This window comes from Macaca thibetana, chromosome 4 (genome assembly GCF_024542745.1).
Source record: "Macaca thibetana thibetana isolate TM-01 chromosome 4, ASM2454274v1, whole genome shotgun sequence".
NCBI lineage: Eukaryota > Metazoa > Chordata > Mammalia > Primates > Cercopithecidae > Macaca > Macaca thibetana.
Window position 1 is genome coordinate 34,346,584 of NC_065581.1, and position 25,750 is coordinate 34,372,333.

A 25,750-nucleotide genomic window follows, 5' to 3' on the forward strand; every position below is an offset into this window, starting at 1 on the left:
TGGAGTGGGTCCCCACACCAAGCAGTTTTCCAATTTTCTGTGGGAACCAATGAATCTGGTTATATGATACAGTTTTAGCCAAAGAAATGAGAGCAGAAGTCACTGAGCAGGGCTTCCAGAAAGTTCTTTAAAGCCTTGTTACTCCAAGTGTGTTACCTTGTTAGAAATGCAGAATCTTGGGCCCCAGCCCAGACCTACTGAATCTGAATCTGTATTATAACAAGACCACCTGTTGAGTTACACATGTTGAGCTCAAGTTTGAGAGTGATGCTTTAAGGGGAGCTGACTTGGCTTCCTCTTTCTTCCTGACTGGAATGTGGATGTGATGGCTGGCGCTAAAGGGGCCATCTTCCACATGTGATGTGGCCTTGAAGAAGCCACAGGCTGAGGATGGCAGTGGGAAAAACAGAAGGAGCCTGGGGCACTGATAGCCTCAGGGAGTCACCATACTGCCTGGAACTGAGACTCTAGACTTCTTTAACACAAGAGAACAGCCTTACTGTGTACACTTACTACGAAGAAGACCACTCCAGATGTACAGACTCAAAGAGAAAGCCGGAAGCAGGAGCAGACCGCCCTACAGGCTGACTGTGGCTCTGCACGCTTCTTAGGCTGCAGCTGGGGCCAAATCTGACCTTTCTTCACACTCGTGTTTCAGATCAACAACAATCCTAGGAAAGGGGAGTTCAGATACCATTTTATTATTGCTCGATATGTTTTCTAGTATGAGAATTGGTAAATACGATATATTCTGTTTTTACATTAAGTATTTCCTGTTTTATGTAACATATTATTCTTTTCTAATTTTAGGTAAATGTGGACATGTTTTCCATCTATACAGAATGTCAGCTATTTAAGATGTCCTAATGAGTCACACGCTGATACACTTTCTGGAGGCACTATGCTTTAAAATTTTGTTTATTTCTTATAATACCTTATGTCCCATATTACAAACCATTCCCTTTTATGCCAAAACATATATATATATATTTAATCACCATGCTGTTTTGGCAATTAAGATATCTAAACCCCGGAAATAATCTGGAATAGGTCAAATCTCAGACATTCTCAATAAACAATGTTCTGCTATGTTTTCAGAAATGCTTCCAAAGATTTGTTATATAAAGAATTTGAGAGGCCGGGCGCGGTGGCTCAAGCCTGTAATCACAGCACTTTGGGAGGCAGAAGTGGGAGGATCACTTAAGCCCAGGAGTTCAAGATCAGCCTGGGCAAGATGGTGAGGCCCCGTCTCTATAAAAATTACAAAACTTAGCTGGGCATGGTGGTGTGTGCAGAAGTGGGAGGATCACTGTAAGTCACAGCAAGATACTGGGCAAGATGGTGAGGCCCCGTCTCTAAGGCCTGTAGATACTTGAGAGAGAATCACTTGAGCATAGGAGGTCAAGGCTGCAGTGAGTCATGATTATGCCACTGCACTCCAGCCTGGGCAACAGAGTGAGACTCTGTCTCAAACAAACAAACAAACAAAAACAAAAGGCAAGGCCAGGCGCGGTGGCTCACACCTGTAATCCCAGCACTTTGGGAGGCCGAGGCGGGCAGATCACGAGGTCAAGAGATCAAGACCATCCTGACCAACGTTGTGTAACCCTGTCTCTACTAGAAATACAAAAATTAGCTGGGCATGGTGGCACACATCTGTAATCCCAGCTACGCAGGAGGCTGAGGCAGGAAAATCGCTTGAACCCGGGAGGCGGAGGTTGCAGCAAGTCAAGGTCGCTCCACTGAACTCCAGCCTGGTGACAGAGCAAGACTCCATCTCAAAAAAAAAAAAGAGGTAAATTCATTATTTGCAGATATCTAATTATCTATATAGAAAATCAACCAGAGGCCGGGCGCGGTGGCTCAAGCCTGTAATCCCAGCACTTTGGGAGGCCGAGGCGGGTGGATCACGAGATCAGGAGATCGAGACTATCCTGGCTAACATGGTGAAACCCCGTCTCTACTAAAAATACAAAAAACTAGCCGGGCGTGGTGGCGGGCGCCTGTAGTCTCAGCTACTTGGGAGGCTGAGGCGGGAGAATGGCGTGAACCCGGGAGGCGGAGCTTGCAGTGAGCCGAGATCACGCCACTGCACTCCAGCCTGGGAGACACAGCGAGACTCCGTCTCAAAAAAAAAAAAAAAAAAAAAAAAAAAAAAGAAAATCGGGTCAGGTGCAGTGAGTGGTTCATGCCTGTAATTTCAGCACTTTGGGAGGCCGAGGTGGGCAGATCACTTGAAATCAGCAGTTCGAGACCAGCCTGGGCAACACTGTGAAACCCCATCTCTACTAAAAATACAAAAATTAGCCAGGTGTGGTGTTGCCTGCCTGTAGTCCCAGCTACTTGGGAGGTGAAGATTGCAGTGAGCCAAGATCGTGCCACAGCACTCTAGCCTGGGCAGCAGAGTGAAACTCCATCTCAACAAAAAAAAAAAAAAAAAGAAAGAAAGAAAGGAAGGGAGGAAGGAGAAAGGAAGGAAGGAAAAGAGAGAGAGAAAGAGAGAAAGAAAGAAAACAGGCTAGGTTCAGTGGCTCATGCCTTTGATTCCAGCACTCTGGGAGGCCAAGGTGGGTGGATCACTTGAGGCCAGGAGTTCAAGACCAGCCTGGCCAACATGGTGAAAACCCATCTCTACTAAAAATACAAAAATTAGCCAGGCATGATGGTAGGCACCTGCAATCCCAGCTACTCAGGAGGCTGAGGTGGAAGGATCACTTCAACCTGGGAGGCCGAGGCTGCAGTGAGCCGAGATTGCACCAGCCTGCGTGACAGGGTGAGACTCCATCTCAAAAAAATAAAGAAAGAAAAATAAAGAAAGAAAATAAACCAGAATCAACAACAATTAAAAAAATAATTAGAGAAAAATTATTATTGCTAATAATTCAGCAAAGTAGCTGGATAAAAAAATCAACCAATAGCATTTCTTTCCATATCAGCAAAAAATCAACTAGAAATATAACTTGCCCAAAAAAAAATACTATTCACACTAGCAAAATATACTATTCACAATAGCAAAACTACTCACACTATCTGGGCGCAGTGGCTCACCCCTGTAATCCCAGCACTTTGGGAGGCTGAGGGGGTGGATCACTTGAGGTCAGGAGTTGGAGACCAGCCTGACCAACATGGTGAAACCCTGTCTCTACTAAATACAAAAAATCAGCCAGGCGTGATAGTGCATGCATGTAGTCCCAGCTACTTGAGAAGCTGAGGCAGAAGAATCACTTGAACCCAGGAGGGGGAGGTTGCAGTGAGCCGAGATTGTGCCACTGCACTCCAGCCTGGGCAACAGAGTGAGACTCCATCTCGAAAAAGAAAAAAGAAAAGAGAAACTAGAGACACATATGTGGGAGCTCAGTACAGAATAACAGTGGCAGCACACATCACTGAGACAGGGACGGACTGTTCGGATATAGTGCTGGAAGACTAGCTCACTATCCAGATACACATAAAACTGGATCCTACCCAACGCCATGTACAAGAGGAAACCAGATGGATTAAAAACCTAAGGGCCGGGCGCGGTGGCTCATGCCCTGTAATCCCAGCACTTTGGGAGGCCGAGGCGGGGGCATCACGAGGTCAGGAGATCGAGACCATCCTGGCTAACACGGTGAAACCCTGTCACTGCTAAAACTACAAAAAATTAGCTGGGCAAGGTGGCGCGTGACTGTAGTTTCAGCTACTCAGAAGGCTGAGGCAGGAGAATCGCTTGAACCCAGGAGGCAGAGCTTGCAGTGAGCCGAGATCGTGCCACTGCACTCCAGCCTGGGTGACAGAGCAAGACTCCGTCTCAAACAACAACAACAAAAAAAAAAAAACAAAAAAACCTAAATGTAGGAGAAAATAAAAAATAATATTTTGGGTTGTGGTGGCTCACACCTGTAATCCCAACATTTTGGGAGGCTAAGGCGAGTGGATCACTTGAGCTCAGGAGTTTGAAACCACTCTAAGCAACACGGCAAAACCCCATCTCTACAAAAAATACAAAAGTTGGCTGGTTAGGTATGAGTTGACAGACAATAACAAAATTAAAAAAAAAAAAAAAGGCCAGGCGCAGTGGCTCGTGCCTGTAATCCCAGCACTTTGGGAGGCCAAGGCAGGTGGATCACCTGAGGTCAAGAGTTCAAGACCAGCCTGGCCAACATGGCAAAACCCCGTATCTACTACAAATACAGAAAAATTAGCTGGGCATGGTGGCAGGCGCCTGTAATCCTAGCTACTCAGGAGGCTGAGGTAGGAGAATTGATAGAACCCTGGGGGCAGAGGTTGCAGTGAGCCCAGGTTGCACCACTGTATACCAGCCTGGGTGACAGGGCAAGACTTGGTCTCAAAAAAAAAAATTAGCCAGGTGTGGTGGCATGTGCCTGTAGTCCCACCTATTAAGGAGGCTGAGGTGAGGGAGTGTTTGAGCCCAGGAGGTTGAAGTTACAGTGAGCCATGATCATGTCACTGCACTCCAGCCTGGGTGAGAGAGTGAGACCCAAAAGACCATACACTGTATGAGTCCATGTATACAAAATGTCTAGAATAGGCAAAATGGTAGAGACAGACAGTAAATTAGTGGTTTCCAGGGTTCCTCTCCTGAGGAAGGAGAATCATTTGAACCTGGGAGGCAGAGGTTGCAGTGAGCAGAGATCTCGTCATTGCACTCCAGCCTGGGCAACAGGCGCAAAACTCTGTCTCAGAAAAGAAAAGTGGAGGAGAGGGAGTGGCTGCTAGTGGGTACATGATTTCTTTTGGAGATGATGAAAATGTTCTAAGATTATGGTGATGGTTGCACAACTCTGTAAATAAACTTTAAAAACCCACTGAATTGTATATTTTAAAAGGGTAAAGGCCAGGCAGAGTGGCTCATACCTGTAATCCCAGCATTCCGGAGGCCGAGGCAGGAGGATTGCTTGAGCCCAGGAGTTTAAAACCAGCCTAGGCAACATAGTGAGACTCTCTCTCTAAAAAAATAAAAAACCACATTTTTAGAAAGGGTGAATTTTTTGGTATATGAATTATATCTCGATTAAAAAGTACTGACAAGAGATTAATATCTAGAAGCTCTCGCCAATTAACCAGACAAGAACAACTCCAATGGGAAAATCAGCAAAGGATATGAATAGGCAATCTATAGACAAGGAAACCAAAAAGTTAATCAGCATATAGAGATGCTCAAGATAATTAGTGATTAGAGACACACAAAATTAACATGAGATCCACTTTATATCTATGAGACTGGCGAATTAGAAAGTAGGATGGTGCCGTGCACTGGAGAGAATATGGGAACGCAGGGCCCTTCCGTGCTCCAGTGGGAAGGGAGAGCTGACTCAGTAACTAAAGTAAAATAAGTACCCACAGGCCCACAGGCCCTGTGACCCAGCAAGGCCACACCCAGGTACAGGGCCTAAGGGAACGTGTTGGGTTTTGTGGGGTTTTTTTTTTTTTTTTTTTTTTTTTTTTGAGACAGGATCTCGCTGTTGCCAAGGCTGGATTGCAGTAGCTCAATCACTGCTCACTGCAGCCTTAACCTCCCTGGGCTGAAGTGATCCCTCCACTTTAGCCTCCCAAGTGGCTGGGACTACAGGTGTACACCACCACACCCAGCTAATTTTTTTTTGTTTGTTATTTATTTATTTTTTGTAGAGATGAGGTCTTACTATGTTGCCTGGGCTGGTCTCAACCTCCTGGACTCAAACAATCCCCCAGCTCAACCTCACAAAGTGTTGGGATGACAGGCGTAAGCTGCCTGGCTGGGAACTTGTTTGAATAAGTTGTAGCTGTGGGACAGGGAGTTGGAACTATCTTGGCACCCTGTCTCCTGTCCCGGAAAGAAGGTGGGTAAAGGAAGGAGGATGAAGGAGGATGTTTGCTGTGAAACGCTTTATAGCAGTTAGAAACACAGGAAGAATGAACACAGAGCAACAAGCATTTTTTTTTTTAAATGCTTACTCTAATTCTGTGGGATGGATCTTAAAGATGCAGTACTTGGGCAGGTGCAGAGGTTCATGCCTGTAATCCCAGCAAGTTGAGAGGCTGAGGCAGGAGGATGACTTGGGCCAGGAGTTCAAGGCCAGCTTGGGCAACAGAGTGAGACTTCTATCTCTAAAATAAAATTAGAAGAAGAAAAATTTAAAAAAAAATACAGTACTGAGTGAAAAAGAGAAATGAGATTTATTTATTTATTTTTTAGAGACAAGGTCTCATTCTGTTGCCCAGGCTGGAGTGCAGTAGCTCAATCCTAGCTCACCTTAACCTCCAACTCCTGGGCTCAAGTCATTCTTCAGCCTCAGCCTCCCGAGTAGCTGGGAGTACAGGCACACCACCATGCCTGGCTAGTTTGTAAAATATTTTGTAGAGATGAAGTTTTGCTATGTTGCCAAGGGTTTGCCTTGAACTTCTGGCCTCAAGTGATCTGCTTGCCTCAGCTTCCCAAAGTGTTGGGATAACAGCATGAGCCACTGCAACCAACACACTTAAAATTTAAGAAAACTGTAGCGTCCTGTTGTGTACGTTTCCTTTTCTTCTTGTCTTCTTATTCTACTCTCCACACTCTTCATACATAAGTAGAACATTTTGGCCGGGCGCAGTGGCTTACGCTTGTAATCCCAGCACTTTGGGAGGCTGAGGCAGGCATATCGCCTGAGGTCAGGAGTTCGAGACCAGCCTGGCCAACATGGTGAAACCCCTTTTCTACTAAAAATACAAAAATTAGCCGGGCGTGGTGGCGGGTGCCTGTAATTCCAGCTACTAGGGAGGCTGAGGCAGGAGAATTGCTTGAACCTGGGAGGCAGAGGCTGCAGCGAACCAAGATTGCACCATTGCACTCCAGCCTGGGTGACAGAGCAAGATTAGGATTAAAAAAAAATACGAAGACATACATTAAATCATTTTGCAAACGCCTCCAAGAAGAAAGGATACTGAACAGGTTCGCACTAATCTATACATTCATCTAATAGTGTATAAAGCTGCTACAGTTTGTCAATTGAATACTGAAACGGTACAAAGATATGGATTCTTTCCATACAAGGAAATGAGATGTAAGTTATGGGGGAAAAGATTACAAGGTAGTGTGTATACACAAAGGACAAGTATGTGAGATGTTTAGGTGTCAGTCCATGGGGATGATGGTGAAGGGCACTCGGGACCCTGAGAGCGGCAGGAGAGAGATTAATCACCAGCAGAACCCATTCAGCTCCAGCTATCTCTAACGGTGAGGAGGAGGAGACCTTGACATGATTAGGGCATTGTCTTTGATGTAATTTGGAAGGCTGCAGTGTAGAAAATGTTATCGGAACATATGTCCAAATACAATATTAACAGGCTATGACACAGCTTCCTGACTCCAGTTACTAGGATTAATCAATGCCCCTTTTTGAATTCTGTGATATAGTTAGATTTTCTACATCTTTTCTCATAGGGAAAAGATGTGTGATCAACTTGCAGAATAGTCTTATTTACTTGCCAGATACATTTCTCATCGAAAATTGGCATGCTGGTTAATAATAACAGCTTGGAAGTTACATAAATGTCCAACAATAGGGAATCAGTTAAGAACAAAATTCATCACGGTACATATATATAATATAAGACTTTGCAACCATTTAAAAACGATGTAAAAGAAGCTGAGTGGAGTGCTGCATGCCTATAGTTACAGCTACCCGGGAGGCTGAGATGGCAGGATCACTTGAACCCAGGAGTTCAAGACCAGCCTGGGCAGAAACATAGCAAGACCACGTCTCCAATTTTAAAAATGATAATAGTAATGTAAAAGAGCAGAACATGCCATGGGAATATAGAAGACATTTTAAAAATCAGGATGCAAAACAGATGTGTCAAATGATCCCAGCTGTGTTTAGAAATATATATACTCAGGAAGAAAAAAAGACAGACCTGGAAGAACCCTTACTAAATATGGGATTATATTTCAGGGTGGAAATAGAGATAACTTGTTTTTTCTGTGCTTTCCTACTTTTCGATAATGAACGATTACTTCTATAATCAGAAAATAAAGAGCAATTTTTTTCTTTGTTTATTTGAGATGGAGTCTTGCTCTGTCGCCCAGGCTGGAGTGCAGTGGCATGATCTTGGCTCACTGCAACCTTTGCCTCCTGGGTTCAAGCGATTCTCCTGCCTCAGCCTCCCAAGTAGCTGGGACTACAGGCGCCTGCCACCATGCCCGGCTAATTTTTTTTGTATGTTTAATAGAGAGGGGGTTTCACCCTGTTGGCCAGGATAGTCTCGATCTCTTGACCTCGTGATCCATCTGCCTTGGCCTCCCAAAGTGCTGGGATTACAGGCGTGAGTCACCACGCCCTGCCAGCCACTTCCTTTACCTATAAAATGGGGATAATAAAAGCACATTGCCCTTAAGGTTGCCAGCAGGAAAATGCCTAGAATGGTGACTGGCAAGCAGGAGTTACTTAGCAAAGGTTAGCTAATATCACTGACATCTTTGTGAATAGGGTGGTTTGAGCCTTAGGGCCAGGCCTGTCTTACCTGTGGTGATCCCCCTTGCAAAGCCAACCTCAGTGGCTGTCAGGTTTTCCTTCAAACCTTTTCCATTCCATTCCATCGTGAACAATAGGTAACGAAGACAGGAAGGGAAATTTAGAGCTGAGTTCACAAACTCAGACATTTTTAGGCCCCAGGCGGGAATGGTAAACTGAGTGAAGCAGCTGGGAAAGAGATGAAGGGAGCTGTTTCTCCTGGACAGGGAGGCCTCTCTGGAAGCACTGTCATCACCCCGTTATGACAGGGACATGTTCTGAGAAATACATTGTTGTGCAAACACCACAGGGTATCCTTACTCACACCCAGCTGGTACAGCCTACAGCACACCTAGGCTAGATTGTCTAGTCTGTTGCTCCTAGATCACAAACCTGTGCAGCACTGTACTGAATACTATAGGCAGTTGTAACACAATGGTGTTTGTGTATCTAAACATAGAAAAGGTACAGTAAAAATATGGCTTAAAGGATTAAAAAATGGTCCACCTATATAGGGCGCTTATTATGAATGGAGCTTGCAGGACTGGAATTTGCCGTGGGTGAGTCATTCAGTGAGTAGTGAGCGAACGTGAAGGCCTAGGACATTACTGTACACTATTACAGACTTTATGAACACTGTACACTTAGGCTACACTAAATTTATAAAGAAATTAAGTGGCCGGGCACGGTGGCTCATGCCTGTAATCCCAGCACTTTGGGAGGCCGAGGCAGATGGATCACGAGGTCAAGAGATCGAGACTATCCTGGCCAACAGGGTGAAACCCCCTCTCTACTAAAAATACAAAAAATTAGCCGAGTGTGGTGGTGGGCACCTGTAATCCCAGCTACTCTGGAGGCTGAGGTAGGAGAATCGTGTGAACCTGGGAGGCGGAGGTTGCAGTGAGCCGACATCGAGCCATTGCACTCCAGTCCAGGTGACAGTGTGAGACTCCATCTAAAAAAAAAAAAAAGAAATTAAGCAGTCAGGCACCATGGCAGGCACCTGGAGTCCCAGCTACTCCAGAAGCTGAGGGAGGCTAAGGCAGGAGGATTGCTTGAGCAAAGGATTTCTGAGATGTAATGAGCTATCTTGATCTGGTGTCAGCACTAACTTCAACATTTATATAGCAACCTCCCTGGAGCTGGGGACCATTAGGTTGCCTAAGGAGAAGTGAACTGGCCCAGGCAGGAAACAGAGCTGGTCAAGACTCCCATGCTAATCAGTAGTGGTGTCGCATCTGTGAACCACTGCACTCCAGCGTGGGCAACATAGCGAGACCCCCATCTCTTAAAAAAGAATAGGCTGGGCAAAGTGGTTAACTCCTGCCACCCCAGTGCTTTGGAAGGCTGAGGTGGGAGTATTACTTGAGGCCAGGACATTCAAGACCAGCCTGGGCAACACAGGGGGACCCCCATCTCTACAAAAAAAATTAAAAATAAACCAGGCATGGTGGCTCACGCCTGTAATTCCAGCACTTTGGGAGGCCAAGGCAGGTGGATCACTTGAAGTCAGGAGTTTGAGACCAGCCTGGCCAACATAGTGAAACCCTGTCTCTACTAAAAATAAAAAATGTAGGCCAGTGCGGTGGCTCATGCCTGTAATCTCAGCACTTTGGGAGGCTGAGGCTGGCAGAATGCCTGAGTTCAGGAGTTTGAGACCAACCTGGCCAACATGGTGAAACCCCCTCTACTTAAAATACAAAAACTAGCTGGGTATGGTGGTGTGTCCCTGCAATCCCAGTTACTCAGGGGGCTGAGGCAGGAGAATCACTTGAACCCAGGAGGGGGAGGTTGCAGTGAGCTGAGATTGTGCCACTGCACTCCAGCCTGGGTGATAAGAGTGACACTCCCTCTCAAAAAAAAAAAAAAAAAAAAAAAAAAAAAAAAAAAAAAAAAAGGGCCAGGAGCGGTGGCTTATGCCTGTAATCCCAACACTTTGGGAGGCCAAAGCAGGCAGATCTCCTGAGGTCAGGAATTCAAGACCAGCCTGGCCGACATGGCAAAACCCTGTCTCTACTAAAAATACAAAAAATTAGCCAAGCATGGTGTCAGGCACCTGTAAATACCAGCTACTTGGGAAGCTGAAGCAGGAGAATCACTTGAACCTGGGAGATGGAGGCTGCAGTGAGCCGAGATCGCACCATTGCACTCCAGCCTGGGTGACACAGCAAGACTCTGTCTCAAAAACAAACAAACGAACAAACAACAACAATAACAACAACAAAATTAACCAGGCACGGTGGTGGGCCCCTGTAATCCCAGCTACTTAGGAGGCTGAGGCTGGAGAATTGCTTGAACACAGGAGGTGGAGGTTGCAGTGAGCCAAGATCAGGCCACTGCACTCCAGTCTGGGTGACAGAGCAAGACTCCATCTCAAAAAAAAAAAAAAAAATATGTATATATATGTTATATAAAAAATATATGTATATATATGTTATATATAAATATATGTATATATATGTTATATATAAATACATGTATTATGTATTTATATATAAATATATTAAATATATGTTATAAATATATATATATTTTTAAACATTAAAAATTTAAAAAGAGGCCAGGGGCGGTGGTTCACGCCTGTAATCCCGAGACTTTGAGAGGCCAAGGCAGGTAGATCACTTGAGGCCAGGAGTTCGAGACCAGCCTGACCAACATGGTGAAACCCCATCTGTACAAAAAAAAAAAATACACAAAAAAATAGCCAGGCATGGTGGAGTGCCCCTGTAATCTCAGCCACTCAGGAGGCTGAGGCATGAGAATCCCTTGAACCTGGGAAGCAGAGATTGCAGTGAGCCAAGATCATACCACTATACTCCAGCTGGGGTAACAGAGTGAGACTCTGTCTCAAAAAGTAATAATTAATAATAATAATACTAAAATAATAAAATAAAACAGGCTGGGTGCGGTGGCTCACCCCTGTAATCCCAGCATTTTGGGAGGCTGAGGTGGGTGGATCACCTGAGGTCACAAGTTCGAGGCCAATCTGGCCAACATGGTGAAACCCCATCTCTACTAAAAATACAAAAAAGAATTAGCTGGACGTGGTGGCACGTGCCTGTAATCTCAGCTACTCTGGAGGCACTTGAATCCAGGAGGCGGAGGTTGCAGTGAGCCGAGATCGCGCCACTGCACTCCAGCCTGGGTGACAGAGTGAGACTCTGTCTCAAAATAATAATAATAATAAAGTAAAACCAAAATAATAAAATTAAGTCGTCATACCATGACATTAGCACAGCCAAGACACCACTAGGCAACAGGAATTTTTTGACTCCACTATAATCTTCTGAGACCACCATTGTATATGTGGTCTGTCATTGACCGAAACGCTGATATTCAGCGCATGACTGTACCTCAGTTGAACTTACTTCAAGACCCTGGGCTGGCCTAACAACCCACGTTGGCCCTGAAGCTGTCCTGATTTTTGTCTTAACGTAGTCAGAAATAAAAAACAAGTTGAAGTGATGAGAACCCTTCAGGAAGTTGCACAGGACAGCCACTCAATGCTACATCTTCCTCAGGGTGTTTACAACTGGGATTCATCTACTTTTCATAATTCCTTTAGGCAGGAGGTAATTAAAGTATTTGGTTTTCATCCTCACATAGCATCACAGGCCACAGTAATGACAGAAGCCAATTACACAACCAACCTGTGGTGAAAAGGGCTTCCTGGGCTGCACAGTTGCGGGGCCCTGGAGGTAAATTAGTGGGACTGGTTAAGTTAGAGAGAGTGACTGGGGAGGGGGTTCGGGGAGTAGGAAGCAAGATCAGGGCATATGAAATCTGTCCTAGAATTCCAGTGACCACATGGCTTACGGTTCCAACGGAGCTACTTCTAGGAATGAAAGGGAGTCGTATTAATAATCACACATGGGTATGCATAGGCATAGAGAAAATAAAAATAATTACACTAGGACATTGGGTCTTAACCAGCATTGTCCCTAGACAAATTGGGACATATGGCCACCGTACTAAAATGAAAGTGTTCCCAAAGGCTAGTGTAAATTCCAGCACTTCACCTGAAAACTATCTACTTACGTGGCAGAAAGAAATCTTCAAACCACCATATGCTAGTAAATAATCCAGAAGACCTATTTCAAGGGCTTACTACACACAGGAGCTTAGAATTTTCCTCTCCGGAATCCTGAACAGAAAGCAGGGGAGCCTCTACAGCCAGGGCAAGGCTGTAAGGAAATGCGTTTGAGAAGGAAATGGAGTAGAAATTAGTTCATCTTTGACACACAGCTCCTGGTCCCTCGCTACAGGAGTGATACCACACCAGCTCCGAGCTCGGGGAGCTGTCATCCGAGCAGCTCCACTTGGAATGAACTGGGCCTGGGGTGTCCCACCAGCCAGCTTCTGCTCTCCTTTCTTCATGGGACCCCAAGAGTTACTGCTTGGCCTCTGGCCCAGGAGCCACCTGTGTGGCAGTGACAGGAGAGGCTGTGATCACAGGCCTCAGGGCCACATGAGCGGCTGGGACTAGCTGAGACTCAACTTATATTTGACGTGTGTTCTGCCTAACACGCATCCTCCACATTCTACAGGCAGAAAACATGACTCCTTTGTATCTCCGTGTTCGGGGAAATTGAGAATTTGTTTGAAGTAGGACAGGTAAATCTCAGCATATTATATAAAATGCACTCAGCTCAACTGCTGTGTTTAAAATACACATTTTAAATCCGTCTTTACAGACACTAATATAAAAATACACCTTTCTGGGTTGTAAGCATGTGGTAGTATCAGAGTATCGTATAGTCAGTGTTAAATAAAAGCCAGAACTGGAGTGTACAGAAAAAATAAATCTATAAATATTCCTGTGTTCTGTTTGATAATTATCCCATCCAAGTCCAGGCGTGGTGGCTCAAGCCTATAATCCCAGCACTTTGGGAGGCTGAGGCAGGCGGATCACTTGAGGTGAGGAGTTTTAGAGCAGCCTGGCCAACATGGTGAAACCCGGTCTCTACTAAAATACAAAAAATCAGCCGGGTGTGGTGACATGCACCTGGGAGACTGAGGCAGGAGAATCGCTTGAACCTGGGAGGCAGAGGTTGCGGTGAGCCGAGATTGCGCCACTGCACTCCAGCCTGGGTGACAGAGCAAGACTACTAGGTGAAGGGGGTATAGCTCAGGAATAGAGCATTTGACTGCAGAGCAAGACTACGTCTCAAAAAAAAAAAAAAAAAAAAAAAAAAGATAATTATCCCATCCAGCCCTTTCCTTGCGTTATGAGACTTGAGCTTGTCAGATTTGCCTCTTATTTCCCTTCTCTGATACTAATTAATGGAATTCCAAGCCAGGCTTTTGTAAATGCTAGTGAGAAATCTCAGCAAGATTACAAGGGGAAAAAATTATCTCTTCTACAATTGCAGAAAGCAAATATTCAATGTCATAAAACTACTCTAGCTGAGGTTATTTTTAAGGAGTCTTTCAAGACTCCTAGACTTCAGAGATGCTATTATGTCCGGGGAAAGTAACCTCTGACTTCTAAAAAGTCGGCAATGCTGATAGGTTTCTTACGATTTGTAGTCCTGGAAATGCTGTTTAAATAGATATGCTGTTTTCTGGAAGGTGTGGTTTTTCATTTAAACCAGGAGAGGCTCATTATTAGCAACCAACCTCTCTCCTCATAAGAGTATGGAGGTGAAAATGAACAGAAATAAGGATGGACTCTACTGGTGATTTGGTTTTCTCTTTTTTTTTTTTTTTTTTGAGACAGGATCTTGCTCTGTAGCCCAGGCTGCAGTGCAGTGACTCAGTCTTGGCTCACTGCAACCTCCGTGGGTTCAAGGGATTCTCCTGCCTCAGCCTCCCGAATAACGGGGATTACAGGCACCCGCCACCACGTCTGGCTAATTTTTGTATTTTAGTAGAGCTGGAGTTTCACCATGTTGGCCAGGCTGGACTCCTGACCTCAAGTGGTCCGCCCACCTCAGCCTTCCACAGTGCTGGGATTACAGGCATGAGCCACCGTGCCCAGCTTGGATTTAGTTTTTAAACAGAATTTGACCGTCTAATGTTTAACTTAACTTCATAAGCAATAAAGCCTTAACTCTTTACATGTCTGGTGGCTGAGGTTATTATGTTGCCTTTAGCACACCCATGGAGAGAACTGACCCAAGTGGCCTGGATGATGGGGTTCACATCGATACCGTACTGTATCAGGCCCCAAACTCAGCAAACAGGAAAGTGTAGAAGAGTCCTGGGCTCCTGGTCCCCCAAACACAGGAGCCAGGGAAGGTCTCCATCTTCAAGAGGGCAAAACAGGCCAGGCGCGGTGGCTCACGCCAGTAATCCCAACACTTTGGGAGACCGAGGCAGGCAGGTCACTTGAGGCCAGGAGTTCAAGACCAGCCTGGCCAACATGGCGAAGCCCCATCTCTACTAAAAATACAAAAATTAGCCAGATGTGGTGTCGCATGCCTGTAATCCCAGCCCCTTGGGAGGTTGAGGCATGAGAATCACTTGAACCCAGGAGGCGGACATTGCAGTGAGCCGAGACCGTGCTACTGCACTCCAACCTGGGCGACAAAGCGAGACTCTATCTCAAAAAAAAAAAAAAAGGGGGGGGGGGGCAAAACAGCTTTTTCTGTTGGGACAACTGCCTGGATCATCTTCCCAGTCCCTAGGAATTCACTAAGGCAAAGATGAGGAAGGAGGTTTGGAGGTCCCATTGCCATCACTCAGACACCCTTTTCTCAGTCTCAATGCCAGAAGAGGGGCCACTGGATTCAGAGTGGTGCTTACTGAACATGAAAGTTTTTGAGAACTTGGAGATTCCAGATCCAAAGTCCCATTCTCTACGCTTCTTCCATTTCCAAAACAAAAAACAAAAAACAAAAAACACACAGATACCAAACAACAAGAACCGTGAGAACAACCCTCTTCTCACTTTGAAATCCCAAGTCCATTGAGAACTTGAGAACTGGGATTCCACCTGATGAAGGTGGAAAGAAACTCATCCTAAACATTTTAATTTAATTTTATTTTTTTAGAGACAGGGTCTTGCTCTGTCACCCAAGGCTGAAGTGCAGTGGTGCAATCATAGCTTACCGCAGCCTCAAAATCCTGGGCTCAAACAATCCTCCTGCCTGCTCAGCTTCAGGAGTTGCTGGGACCACAGGCATGAGCCACCACACTCAGCTAATTTTTAAATTTTTTTCTAGGAAAGGAGTTTCACCGTGTTGTCCAGACTAGTCTCAAACTCTTGGTCTCAAGTGGTCCTCCCATCTCAGCCTCCTAAAGTGCTGAGATTACAGGCGTAAGCTACCCCATCTGACCAAGAAACCCATCTTTTTTTTTTTTTTTTTGGAGACGGAGTCTCGCTCTGTCACCCAGGCTGGAGTGCAGTGGCCGGATCTCAGCTCACTGCAAGCTCCGCCTCCCGGGTTTACGCCATTCTCCTGCCTCAGCCTCCCGAGTAGCTGGGACTACAGGCGCCTGCCACCTCGCCCGGCTAAGTTTTTTTTTGTATTTTTAGTAGAGACGGGGTTTCACTGTGTTAGCCAGGATGGTCTCGATCTCCTGAACTCGTGATCCGCCCGTCTCGGCCTTCCAAAGTGCTGGGATTACAGGCTTGAGCCACCACGCCCGGCCTTTTTTTTTTTTTTTGTGATGGAGTCTCACATTGTTGCCCAGGCTGGAGTGCAATGGCAGGATCTTGGCTCACTGCAAGTTCCGCCTCCTGGGTTCACCCAATTCTCCTGCCTCAGCCTCCCGAGTAGTTGGGATTACTGGTGCACACCACTATGCCTGGCTAACTTTTTGTATTTTTAGTAGAGATGAGGTTTCACTATGTTGGCCAGACTGGTCTCGAACTCCTGACCTCGGGATCCACCCACCTCAGCCTCCTAAAGTGCTGAGATTACAGGCGTGAGCCACCGTGCTCAGCCCAAGAAACCCATCTTAACCTTCCTTCATGGTAACCCCGAATCAGAGCAAGGCCTGAGAGTGAAAGGATAATCACTGGTAATTGTAAAATCAATCAGGAAGACAAAACTAATTAAAATGCGCTTATACTCTTAGCAATAACTCAGAAGCTTTTACAACTATTCGCCTTGATTAGTACAAGTCAAAAGCAGAGCAGACCGGGCCCCAGAGGTCTTGCTGCATTTCCCTGTCTGGCTGTCTCTTGGCATTATGTCTGGTGTGGCTTTGTCAAGCCTGGATACACAAGACCTCTCCTTTCCAACTGGTTTATCGCCTCAGGTTTATCAACTGAAAATCCTATTTGTGGACAAGGAAAAGGGTCTGAGTGTTAAGAACAGGGATCTCAGGCCAAATCTCTGCTGGTTAGCCCCTTCACTCCTGGCCCCACGAGAACTAGCTGTGATCTTTTCTGCTCCCACCCCCTAGCCCCTTCCCCCTGGTTCTAGATACTCCATTTGCTTCCTTAGGGGTGGAGCTACCCCAGCCTATTATTTCAGGATTCCTTCTCCCCGTGATGAGCCAAAGACTCCCTACCTCTCCACTTTCTTCCAGTCCAAACTAGCCTAAAAGGATTCCTCGGATAAACGTTTTTCTAGCCTGGGCACAGTGGCTCCTGCCTGCAATCCCAGCACTTTGGGAGGCCGAGGTGGGAGAATCCCTTGAGGTCAGGAGTTCGAGACCAGCCTGGCCAACATGGTGAAACCCTGTCTCTACTAAAAATACAAAACTGGACATGGTGGCTCATGCCTGTAACCCAGCTACTTGGGAGGCTGAGGCAGAAGAATTGTTTGAAACCAGGAGGCAGAGGTTGCAGTGAGCCGAGATTGCACTGCTGCACTCCAGCCTGGATGACAACAGTGACTCAGACTGTCTCAAAAAAAAAAAAAAGTTTTTCTCCTAGTGACCACAGAAATACTGACAATGGGTAGTTAAAGCTGAATCTGTTTCCTGCTTTCATTTTTAGATGATATCCTGAGAATCTCTTTTCTATCACATTCATGTCAAGGGTGGAATTAATCCCCACCCCATCCTTTCACCCTTTCATCCTTTCATCCTTTCAGCCTTTCATCCTTTCTGCAACAATACGAAGACTTCTCTTTGAGCTATACAGTGTGAGGGGCTGGCAAACTGCAGGTGGCAGTCTTCCACCTTAATGTCCCCCCAATTTTAATCTAATTAAATCATTTCAATACCAGAGTAGAGTGACAAAAAAGAGCTAAAAAATCATTTCATCTCTTTGAGGAAGTTGGAGAAATAAGCTCTCTCAGGGGTCAGACTATACTCTGAGGTCTGGAAAACAATATAGTCCTGCTGGGCACGTCCTTCTTGTGTGTCTAGGATGACCTGAAGGACAGTGGTGGTGGGCAGCCACCCTGGAAGCTACAGTCAGTCCCAGGGCTGGGCTCCTGCTGTGCAGACCACTCACAGAGACTCCAGGTGTGAGAAAGGCAAGCAGCATAGTCACACACCCCATTACCGTTTTGGTCAATGACAGAAGGTGGTCTCATTTTTTTTTTTTTTTTTTTTTTTTTTTTTTTGAGACGGAGTCTCACGCTGTTGCCCAGGCTGGAGTGCAGTGGTGCGATCTCGGCTCACTGCAAGCTCCGCCTCCTGGGTTCACGCCATTCTCCTTCCTCAGCCTCCTGAGTAGCTAGGACTACAGGCGCCCGCCACCGCGCCCGGCTAATTTTTTGTATTTTTAGTAGAGACGGGGTTTCACTGTGGTCTCGATCTCCTGACCTTGTGATCCGCCCGCCTCGGCCTCCCAAAGTGCTGGGATTACAGGCTTGAGCCACCGCGCCCGGCCAGAAGGTGGTCTCATAAGATTATAATGCAATATTTTTACTGTACCTTTTCCAGGTTTAGATACACAAATACCTACCATGGTATTATATTCAGTATTTATTTTTATTTATTTATTTTTTTTTTAGATGGAACCTCCCTCTGCTGCCCAGGTTGGAGTGCAGTGGCGCAATCTCGGCTCGCTGCAACCTCTGCCTCCCGGGTTCAAGGGATTCTCCTGCCTCAGCCTCCCGAATAGTTGGGACTAAAGATGTGTGCCACCATGCCCGGTTAATTTATTAGCCTCTATAGAGACACCTCTTCCTATGTTGTAAGTCCTTCCTATGGTCTTGAACTCCAGGGCTCAAGCAATCCTCCCGCCTCGGCCTCCCAAAGTCTTGGAATTAAAGGCGTGAGCCACTGCACCTGTTGAGAATTATGGAGTAAGGACTTTCCTGTGAGTCACAGCCTCTGACTGGAGGACTTACCTGCAGTTTCTTACCAGCTGTGGGCTCTTCCCCATTCTTCCTCCCACATGTTGTAGGATGTGTCAAACTAGACCTCTTAGCTTGTTATCTTAGTAAGCAGTCTTATTTTTGTGTCAGACAAAAGGCTTAGAATTTGCCTGTGCCAGGTCGGGCGTGATGGCTCACGCCTGTAATCCCAGCACTTTGGGAGTCCAAGGCAGGTAGATCACTTGAGGTCAGGCGTTCAAGACGAGCCCGGCCAACATGGCAAAACCCTGACTCTACTAAAGATACAAAAATTAGTTGAGTGTCAGGATGCATGCTGTTAATTCCAGCTATTCAGGAGGCTGAGGCAGGAAAATTGCTGGAGCCCAGAAGGCAGAGGTTGCAGTAAGCTGAGTGTGCCACTGCACTCCAGTCTGGAGGCTGGCGTGATGGAGCAAGACTCCATCTCAAAAAAAAAAAAAAAAAAAAAAAAAAAGAGAGAGAGAGAATTTGCCTGTGCTCTGTGCCCCTTATTGTCATGGCAAGCCCTCTTTTGGCCAGAGCACTAGTGGTTAGAGCTGTTCCTGATCCCCTATTACCTGGGAGAGCTCTGAGGTCCTAGTGGTAAGATATTATTTCCACCCCTGTACTCATTTCTGATTCTTTTTTTTTTCCAGGCAGATCTTGCTGTGTTGCCCCAGCTAGAATGCAGTGGCTCTTCTCAGGTATCTCAGGTATGATCACAGTACACTACAGCCTTGAACTCCTAGGCCTGGGCAGAGTCCTCCCGGCTCAGCCTCCTGAGCAGCTGGGACTACCTCATGAATGATTCTCATCTGTTAAAAGAGGGCAGTTCTAAGGGATCTCAGCTACAGTTGTGTGTTGCTTAACGATGGGGATACATTCTCAGAAATGCATTGTTTTATTCAATCAATTAATTTTTTTTTGAGACGGACTCTTGCTCTGTTGCCCAGGCTAGAGTGCAGTGGCCTGATCTTGGCTCACTGAGACCTCTGCTTCCTGGGTTCAAGCGATTCTCCTGCCTCAGCCTCCCAAGTAGCTGGGATTACAGGCATGCACCACCACGACTGGCTAATTTTTGTATTTTTAGTAGTAATGGGGTTTTGCCATGTTGGCCAGGCTGGTCTCGAACTCCCAACCTCAGGTGATCTGCCCACCTCTAGCTCCCAAAGTGCTGGGATTAAAGGCGTGAGCCATTGCACCCAGCCCTGAGAAATGCAGTGCCAAGCGAATCAGTTGTCCTACAAACATTATGGAGTACACTTATACAAACCTAGCTAGTATAGTCTTCTACACACCTAGGCTATTATGGTAGAGCCTGTTGCTCCAAGGCTACAAACCTGTACAGCGTGTGACTACTAAATACTGAATATAGGCAGGGCACGGCAGTTCATGCCTGTAAACCCAGCACTTTGGGAGGCCAAGGCAGGTGGATCATCCGAGATCAGGAGTTTGAGACCAGCCTGGCCAACATGGTGAAACCCATCTCTACTAAAAATACAAATAATAATAACAATAATAATAATAATAATACAAAAAATTATCCGGGCGTGGTGGCACGCACCTGTAATCCCAGCTACTGGGGAGGTTGAGGCACGATAGTTGCTTGAACCCAGCAGGTGGAGGTTGCAGTGAGTGGAGATCAAGCGACTTCCTCTAGCCTGGGCAGCAGAGGGAGACTCTGTCTCAAAAACAAAAACAAACAAACAAAAAACAGAAAGAAAGAAAGCTTAGAGCTAATCTTGTAGGACAAGGATATATGATGTTAGAATGTGCATTTTTTTTCCATTCTGCTAATTTACCCCCTCCCACTTTGCTATCTTTGTTTTCCCCTTGCCTTATCTTTCTTGTTTTGTTTTAAATGTATTTTATCATGCTTTTTGGTTTAGGCCATTGTAAACAGCCTAAATCCTTTTAGAGACAAATTTGCACAACCATTTCCCTAGTGTTTTTCCTTACTATCCTAATCTTTGGTTAATTGAGATTTTGCCAGGAATTAACATCTTTTAGCATAAAATACTTTTGCTTGTGTGTGTGTGATTTTTTTCTTTTTGTTTTGAGAAGAGTCTCTGTTGCCCAGGCTGGAGTGCAGTGGTGCAATCACAGCTCACTGCAGCCTTGACTGCCAGGCTGAAACAATCCTTCTACCTCAGCCTCCCAAGTAATTGGAACCACATGTGCATGCCACCAGCCTGGCGAATTTTAAAAAATTCTTTGTAGAGACTGGGTCTCACTACATTGCTCAGGCTGATCCTGAATTCCTGGGCTCAAGCAATCCACCAGCCCTTGGCCCTCCAAAGTGCTGGGATTGGCCGAATGTGGTGGCTCATGCCTGTAATCCTAGCACTTTGGGAGACCGAGGTGGGAGAATTGAATCCAGGAGTTCAAGACCAGCATGGGCAAGCTGGTGAAAACCCTTCCCTGCAACAACAACAACAAATTAACCGGCCGGGCGCGGTGGCTCAAGCCTGTAATCCCAGCACTTTGGGAGGCCGAGGCAGGCGGATCACAAGGTCAGGAGATCGAGACCACAGTGAAACCCCGTCTCTACTAAAAATACAAAAAATTAGCCGGGCGCGGTGGCGGGCGCCTGTAGTCCCAGCTACTCAGGAGGCTGAGGCAGGAGAATGGCGGGAACCCGGGAGGCGGAGCTTGCAGTGAGCCGAGATCGCGCCACTGCACTCCAGCCTGGGCAACAGCGTGAGACTCCGTCTCAAAAAAAAAAAAAAAAACAAAACAAATTAACCGGACGTGGTGGTGCACACCTATAGTCCCAGCTACTTGGGAGGCTGAGCTTGAGAGGTCAAGGCTGCAGTGAGTCAAGATTGCACCACTACACGCCAGCCTGGTTGACAGAGTAAGACCCTGTCTAAAAAAAAAAAAAAAAAAAAGTGCTGGGATTGCAGGCGTTAGCTACCACACCTGGTCTAAAGCATTTTTTTAAAAAATTTCGATTTTACTATTATATAAGCCAAATTTATAAATACTGGACCGAGAGAAAGACCACTGAAAGAGTAAGCATTGAAGCTTGTGAGTGCTGTGGAATATAGAGGTGATAACCAACAAGAGCAAGAGCAAAACTCCATCTCAAAAAAAAAAAAAAAAAAAAAGAAGAAGGCATGAACAAGCACAGTCAATAAACTTATTTACTTTATTTCATGCCAGGTACTTGCTAAGCCCTTCATTGGATCCTGCCTTCAAACTACTCTGACAAAATGTGTATGTATGTATATATGTATGTATGTATGTATTTTAGACAGAGTCTCTCTCTGTCATCCAGGCTGGAGTGCAGTGGCTCGCTCTCGACTCACTGCAACCTCTACCTCCTGGGTTCAAGCGATTCTCCTGCTTCAGCCTCCTGAGTAGCTGGGACTACAGGCGTGGGTCACCATGCCTGGCTAATTTTTTGTGTTTTTAGTAGAGATGTGGTTTCACCATGTTACCCAGGCTGGTCTTGAACTCCTGACCTCAAGTGATCTACCCACCTCGGGCTCCCAAAGTGCTGGGATTACAGGCCTGAGCCACTGTGCCTGGCCAAAATGTGTATTCTTACAAAAGTTAAGGTCTGGAATGTGGCTCAGCCCTGTAATCCCAGCACTTTGGAAGGCGGAGGTGGGAGAATCTTTTGAGCCCAGGAGTTCAAGACCAGCCCTGGCAACATAGTGAGACCTCATCTCCAAAAAAATTGAAAAATTAGCTGGGTGTGGTGGCCTGCTCCTTGTAGTCCCGGCTGCTTGGGTGCCTGAGGTAGGAAGATTGCTCGAGCCCAGGAGTTTGAGGCTGCAATGAGCTAGAATCTTTTTTTTTTTTTTTTGAGACGGAGTCTCGCTCTGTCACCTAGGCTGGAGTGCAGTGGCGCGATCTCGGCTCACTGCAAGCTCCACCTCCCAGGTTCACGCCATTCTCCTGCCTCAGCCTCCCGAGTAGCTGGGACTACAGGCACCCACCACTACGCCCGGCTAATTTTTTGTATTTTTAGTAGAGATGGGGTTTCACTATGTTAGCCAAGATGGTCTTGATCTCCTGACCTCATGATCCACCCACCTCGGCCTCCCAAAGTGCTGGGATTACAGGCGTGAGCCACCGCGCCCGGCCAATGAGCTAGAATCTTATCACTGCCCTCCAGCCTGGGTGACAGAGTGAGATCTTGTTTCAAAATAATAATAATAATAAATTAATTAATTAATTAAAAACAAATAAATACAAGTTAAGTAACCTTAAAAGGCGGGGCTAGGTGAAAGAGTTGTCAGGAAGAAAGGCTGTAAAAACTCAGGCAGAAGTTCCAAGAGAACCCTGAGACGGGAAATAGTCAGGTGTCTTGGAGAGTGAATATCTTAGGGAAACATTTGAGAACAGAAAGGACTATTTGAAGTTGCTCATGTTTAAATTTTTAAGTTAATTTCCTTCCTCCCTTCCTTCCCTTCCTTCCTTTCTTCTTTCCCTCCTTCCCTCCCTCCCTCCCTCCCTCCTTCTCTCCCTTCCTTCCTTCCTTCCTCTTTTTCTTTTCCTTTCTTTTCCTCTTTTTTTTTTTTTGAGACGGAGTCTCAAAAGTACTGAGATTACAGGCTTGCACCACTGCCCCTAGCCTAAATCAATTTTCAGTTAATATTGTAAGTTTAAAAACAGATCTTCGGCCGGGCGTGGTGGCTCACGCCTGTAATCCCAGCACTTTGGGAGGCCAAGGCAGGCGGATCACGAGGTCAGGAGATCGAGACTATCCTGGCTACCACGGTGAAACCCCGTCTCTACTAAAAATACAAAAAATTAGCTGTGCATGGGGGCGGGTGCCTGTAGTCCCAGCTATTCGGGAGGCTGAGGCAGGAGAATGGCGTAAGTAAACCCGGGAGGCGGAGCTTGCAGTGAGCTGAGATTGCGCCACTCCACTCCAGCCTGGGCAACAGAGCAAGACTCCGTCTCAAACAAACAAACAAACAAACAAAAAAACAGATCTTCTTACGTTTTTAAATTTAACTTCCATATCCCGATACTCTATTTAGAAATCTTTCAGGTTGTGGATAAAAATAAGAGTAATAACTTGTTCTTTGATTAATACACAATTAGCCCATGGGCTTGACATATTTAATTTGCTTGAACATTACTCATAGCATTTATAAACTTAGTTAATTAAATTCTCTTAAATATTTAAACTACATTTACAAATGTAATACACTTGATTTTTTTCCCAAGCACTTCAAATTCCTCATAGGGCAGATTTACAAGTCAAACAAGAAGAAATTCTTAAGCATGTAAATAATTATCATAAACCTAATAATTCAGACTGTCAAATGTGGCAAATCAAGTTATCTTAAAGATTCCAGGCCGGGGATAGTGGCTAACGCCTGTAATCCCAGCACTTTGGGAGTCCCAGGTGGGCGAATGACGAGGTCAAGAAATTGAGACCATCCTGACCAACATGGTAAAACCCTGTCTCTACTGAAAATACAAAAATTAGCTGGGTGTGGTGGTGCGTTCCTGTAGTCCCAGCTACTCAGGAGGCTGAAGCAGAAGAATCGCTTGAACCTGGGAGGCGGAGGTTGCAGTGAGCCGAGATCACGCCACTGCACTCCAGTCTGGCGACAGAGCAAGACTCCATCTCAAAACAACAAAACAAAACAAAACAAACACACGCACAGAGAATATCTCAGTCTTCCAAAGCCTCTTTTCTAAACTTTACATTAAAAAAGTAACATTATGGGCTGGGCACGGTGACTCATGCCTGTAATCCCAGCACTTTCAGAGGCCGAGGCAGGTGGATCACAAGGTCACAAGTTCAAGACCAGCCTGGCCAAGATGGTGAAACCCCATCTCTACTAATACAAAAATTAGCCAGGCGTGGTGGCGGGCTCCTGTAATCCCAGCTACTTGGGAGGCTGAGGCAGGAGAACTGCTTGAACCCAGTAGGCAGAGGTTGCAGTGAGCTGAGACCTCACCATTGTACTCCAGCCTGGGCAACAAAGCGAGACTCCACCTCAAAAGAAAAAAAAAAAGTAACATTATGCTGGGCTCAGGGCTATTTGCCTATAGTCCCAGCTTAAAAAAAAAATCTTGTGGTTTTGTTTTTATTCGATCATTTCTATTTTCCTTCCCAAAGTAATAAAGGACTTTCAGTTCATATTTTTCTTGCTGTAATTCTACTATGATCTTATTGATTTGCCCCTACAACTAAAAAGAAGTCTGATAATTACATAAATGAATTTTAAAATTACTTCCCCCCTTAGAGACAGGATCTCCTTTTGTTGCCCCGCTAGAGTGAAGCGACAGGATCATAGCTCAGTGTAACCTTGAACTCCTGGGCTATAGGGGTTCCTCCCACCTCGGCCTCCCAAGTAGCTAGTACTACAGGAGTGCACCATCATGCTTGGCTAATTAAAAAAAATTTTTTTTTTGTAAAGATGGGGTCTCACTATGTTGCCACGGCTGGTCTCAAACTCCTAGCCTCAAGGGATCCTCCCACCTTGGCCTCCCAAAGTGCTGGGATTACAGGTGTGACCCACTGACCTCAGCCTAGTTTACATTTAGAAATTTACATTTCTAAAAAAAGAAAAAAAAAGAATCTCAGAGTCTCTTCTTAGAAAGTTGGAGAAGGGGCTGGACGCGGTGGCTCACGCCTGTAATCCCAGCACTTTGGGAGGCCGAGGCAGGTGGATCACCTGAGGTCAGGTGTTTGAGACCAGCCTGGTCCAACATGGTGAAACCCTGTCTCTACCAAAAATACAAAAATCAGCCAGGTTTAGTGGCACATGCCTGTAATCCCAGCTACTCGGGAGACTGAGGCAGGAGAATTGCTTGAACCTGGGAGGCAGAGGTTGCAGTGAGCCAAGGTAGTGTCACTGCACTCCAGCCTGGGCAACAGAGCAAGACTCCATCTCAAAAAAAAAAAAAAAAAAAAGAAAGAAAGACAAAGAAAAGAAAAGAAAGTGGGAGAAGGGAGGCATTTTTTTGTTGTTGTTGCTGTTGTTTTTGTTTTTAAGGCAGAGTCTCCCTCTGTTGCCTAGGCTGTAGTGCAGTGTCACAGTCTCAGCTCACTGCAACCTCCACCTCCCGGGTTTAAGCGATTCTTTCTCCTGCCTCAGCCTCCAGAGTAACTGGGAT

At 45.8% G+C, this 25,750-nt stretch overlaps 1 protein-coding gene and 1 pseudogene across 2 annotated transcripts in view; both read right to left on the bottom strand.

Annotated features, from left to right (window-relative positions):
* The window catches only part of CUTA (cutA divalent cation tolerance homolog), a 162,139-nt gene that overhangs the window by 110,685 nt on the left and 25,704 nt on the right, over window positions 1–25,750 (bottom strand). The window contains exon 1 of one of the 2 annotated variants that reach the window (XM_050787846.1): window positions 16,837–16,846. The exons of the other annotated variant lie outside the window; for it this stretch is intronic. The gene's annotated coding sequence lies outside the window, so the exon portion shown is untranslated. Of the gene's footprint in view, window positions 1–16,836; window positions 16,847–25,750 lie in introns of those variants that run through there. 2 annotated transcript variants of the gene reach the window in all.
* The window catches only part of LOC126953362 (uncharacterized), a 102,738-nt pseudogene that overhangs the window by 63,617 nt on the left and 13,371 nt on the right, over window positions 1–25,750 (bottom strand).